Below are 4,403 nucleotides of genomic sequence, written 5' to 3'. Positions count from 1 at the left end.
GATTCAATACTGGGAGTTAGGCTTCGAAAAGATCCTAAAATGGTCTTACTCAATACCAATATTCCACTTTCGGATAAATATCATCGCAAGTTGATACAGTTTGTTTTTGTAGCAGCGAAACAAACTATTGCTGCCTCATGGAAAAAAACTTCTATTCCTATGGTTATGTTTCGCTTAAAAATGAATTGGATAATGGTAAATGAAAGATTATTGAGTATATCTACTGATACCTATTCCACCTTTACTAAGATCTGGACTCCCTGGATGCACTATGCCAGTATACGCTAAACTTTGTCTAGTGCAGGTTTTTTCCATCTTCCAATGTCTCTGTACCACTCTGTACCTGGCTTATCAAGTGATTTATACTAAATTGAAACCTATATGATGGAACTTAAGGCAGTTTCAAACCTGAACTAAGAGCTAATTGTTGACAATTTAATGAATACGGACACGGTTGCTTCGGTATATTGTTTAGTTCTCTTTTTATTTTGTTTTTTTATTCAACATATACTCTTTACTTATACTACATGATGTTTCCTGATATGCCGCTATGTGGAGTGTCCGGAGCCGTTGCTCTTCCTTCACTCTCAAGACATTTGTATGTTATGCTTATAATCCCCTCTGTGTAGGAGGATACACATTTTCTATATCTACGAATGCATAAAAAAAAAAAAAAAAAAAAAAAACTTTGTTATGAGAAAAGTATATGCTGTTTTTGCAACCAATAAAAAGATTTGAAAGAGAAACAAGCTGCTGTGGAGCAATGGCAGAAATTGAAAAACGGCTATATGGCACAGGTTAACTAATGGATAACAGATAACACCATTAGACAGACAGAGCTTATCTTCTATCTGCTGTGTAACTTGAGCTTTTTCTCCTTTGAATGGCTGCCCCCATTGCTACACAGCAGCTTATTTATATAAACAGTAGTAGTGTTTCTTAAGCAAACACAGCAGTTTTACCAGTGCAGGGCAACACTGCATTATATTTTCATTACTTTAAAACACTTTTACTGTGACCGCCTCCTGCAGCTCCCATTTACTTGAATGGGATATTTACTAAAATGGATGATCACTCTTCCCTTGTGAATGGGAGGCAGTTACAGGCACTTTCAGCTGAAATAAAATGCTAAAAAGAGAGATGTGTACCATTGTCCTTCATTCTATATTTGCTCAACCCTCTACTCACTGACCTCCACTTCTATGACCTTAAAATTCTATGATTTTAATGGTCCTGGTGGCCACTTAATACTAGCAAGCAAAGTAAAGATGCAAAGTAGTTGCCATAGGTATCACCCCTCCAAAAAAGTTAATCCTGCTCCCATTCTCTCATTATGCTCTGCTCCATGGATTGCAGTATTCTCTGTAATGACTTAATTTCCAGATACTTCCCACTCCAAACATCCTTGTATAGTTTTTTTATGTTATTAATACCAGCCCTTGTATGATTTTGGACATAAGAAGGAAACTGGAAACAATGTGCAGAGCATACAAACTCCATGCAATGCACTGCTTAGAATCAAGGCCACAAACTCCATGACCCATGTTAACATTTCTAACCATTGTTTCACACGCCAGGTGGCTCCTAGTACCACAGGAATTACATAAAAAATCCTCAACAATTATCACAATGTTTAAGGTCAATGTATTCCATGATCTTAAAGAGGCAGTACCACTTTACGTACCTCCTTGTTCAGCATGAGTTAGGGTAGAACCCCACGGTGCAACACGAGCCGACACGTTGCTGTGCGCATGTCGACGTGTCGGCTCGAGCCGCACCATGGAGTTCTATCCATAAATGTAAAGGGCTAGTGTAGAACATACTTTTTTGTCGACAGTTTTAATCACACAATGTTGTTATTTCTTGAACTAAACAAAACTGCCCTTTTCTCTGAAGGTGATCAAAATTATAATCCGTGTAGTACTGGTTTGTTGTCCACCATTATACTATGAGCAATGACATTTGAATGAAACAAAACTAAAGGGTCTCTCCACCAAAAATTTGTTTCCATAATTAAGGAAAATGTAATCCTAAACTACTCCTTAAATTAAATCTTTCCAATATACATTAAGTAAAAATATTCACTGTTTTAGGGCAGAGACACACTCAAAGATTTGGTTACATGTAGCCACTCGTCGACAAATCGCCTCTTCCGAAGTGCATTCCGACCTGCTATTATCTAAATCGCCAGTGGGATGGCACTCGGATTGCTTCGTTTTCCGAAGTCGCCCCAAAGTTGTCTCACAAGGAAACTTCAGGCGACTTTGGAAAATGAAGCGCTCCGGGTGCCATCCTGCCGGCGATTTAGATAATAGCCAGCGGGAAGGCTTTTCAAGGACATTATTCGCCCAAAGAGGCGAATTGTTGATGGGCGATAAATCTCCCCAAATGTTCGCATCTGTCTCTGCCCTTATACTAAATTTAAACCAAAAATACACAAGGAATCATTAGAATGTGATTGGGACATTGCCATCATTTAAAGGAGAAGGAAAGGTTAAAACTAAGTAAGCCCTATCAGAAAGGTCCCTCTAAATATACCAGTAAACCCCCAAAGTAGTGCTGCTCTGAGTCCCCTGTCAAAATAAACACTGCATTTCTTTCCTTCTATTGTGTACACATGGGCTTCTGTATCAGCCTTCCTGCCTTCTTCTGGGCAAGAGCATGCTCAGTTTGCTCCTCTTCCCCCTCCCCTCCCTTCTCTTTTGTAATCTGAGCCCAGAGCAGGGAGAGACTCAGGCAGGAAGTGATGTCACACTGCATTAATACTGTAGCTCCTATCCTAAACAAACAGAGTTTCTAGAGCTTTTTACTCAGGTATGGTAAAACATTCTACAGAATAAATATAGCATTCTAGCTTGCACTATTGCAGCTAATCTATTGGCAATAAAATGCCTCCGTAGCTTTCCTTCTCCTTTAACAAAAAGGATGCTACTTTGCTTCCATATTTGTGTACTGCATGTAAATTGTCGTGCTGGCAACAACATTGAAATTCTGGAAAAGCTGCTGTATTGTGGGTAAAATACATGGAATAAAAATAGAAAGTGGATGCACACTCAGTGAATAAAATAATACTTGGTAAACAAAGATGGTATTTAAAATAAAATATTTTATATAGTACATAGCAAACAAATATACATCAGACAAACTGGTATATTGTGCACAACAGTATTAGCACAAATATATACATACCACCAAGTTACAAGACCAAGGCAAAAAGGGACAAACCACAGGGAGCAAATACACTTGCCAATGATGAGAACCCCAAATACATGGAATGTTGCATCCAAATATTACACTTTGTAATATTCACCTTGTCAATGAGACATTGAACTTATTATATTATAAGACTTGGAGCATTTCAACTACTGTCAGAACAAGAAAGGGACTTCTGAGTTTTAATTTGTGATATCTGCACTCTACAATCCTCACTTGATTAATATGCAGGTATGTGTTGCTATGTAAGTTTCTAGGTATCAACAAACTTTCTGTTGAAGAGAAACTTTGCTAAAGCCATGCGTATTTCTTGGTTTCTTATACTGTATATAATAGGATTCAATAAAGGGGTTACAACGGTATACAGCAAAGACAAAATCTTATTAATGTTCCAGATATGCCCAACAGATGGAACCACGTAAATTGCCACTAATGACCCATAGTACATTGAGACAACAGCCATATGGGAACTGCAAGTGGAGAAGACTTTCTGTTTGACCAATACTGGTGGGGATCTTGTGAATGGCAATCAATATGCATATGTAAGTCACAATGATAAAAATAAATGGAAACAGAGTTATAGGGGCGGAAAAAAGAAATGCTTCCATTTCCAAAATGGATGTATCAGAGCAAGAATGTTTAATTATTGGAGCAAAATCACAATAATAATGGTCAAATTCACTGGGACCACAAAACTGCAAAAAGTATATTTGTAAAACAACACACAGAGTTGCTATAAAACTTAAAATCCACGACCAAAGTGCTAGATTGAGCTGAAGTTTCCAGTTCATAATAGAAGTGTAATGCAGCGGTTTGCATATTGCCAGAAACCGGTCATAAGACATGACGGTGAGAATGGAACACTCCGTGTTTGTTAATGCTGACATGATGAGTAACTGGGAGATGCATTCAGGGACAGATACTGAGTCACCTTCCTTCAGCGTGACAAATAACATCTTAGGAATAATATTTGTGATGAACAATATTTCTGATAAGGATAAATTGCAAAGAAAGAAGTACATTGGAGAATGAAGCTGGTGACTATTCAGTACTGTCGCTATAACCATAGAATTGCCGGCCAGTGTTACTATGTAAGATATTAGGAATATGGCAAAGAGAACATATTTAACATTTGGAATAGTTGAAAATCCCAAAAGAAGAAATTCTGAAATCACTGTCTGGTTTTCCAT

At 37.8% G+C, this 4,403-nt stretch overlaps 1 pseudogene; it reads right to left on the bottom strand.

Moving 5' to 3' along the window:
- Positions 1 to 3,466: 3,466 nt before the first annotated feature.
- LOC121399724 lies at positions 3,467 to 4,403 on the bottom strand (annotated as a pseudogene).

The sequence above is a fragment of the Xenopus laevis genome, chromosome 2L (assembly GCF_017654675.1).
Source record: "Xenopus laevis strain J_2021 chromosome 2L, Xenopus_laevis_v10.1, whole genome shotgun sequence".
Taxonomy (NCBI): domain Eukaryota; kingdom Metazoa; phylum Chordata; class Amphibia; order Anura; family Pipidae; genus Xenopus; species Xenopus laevis.
The sequence above is the reverse complement of the archived record's forward strand: the minus strand, read 5'-3'. Positions and strand labels throughout refer to the sequence as shown.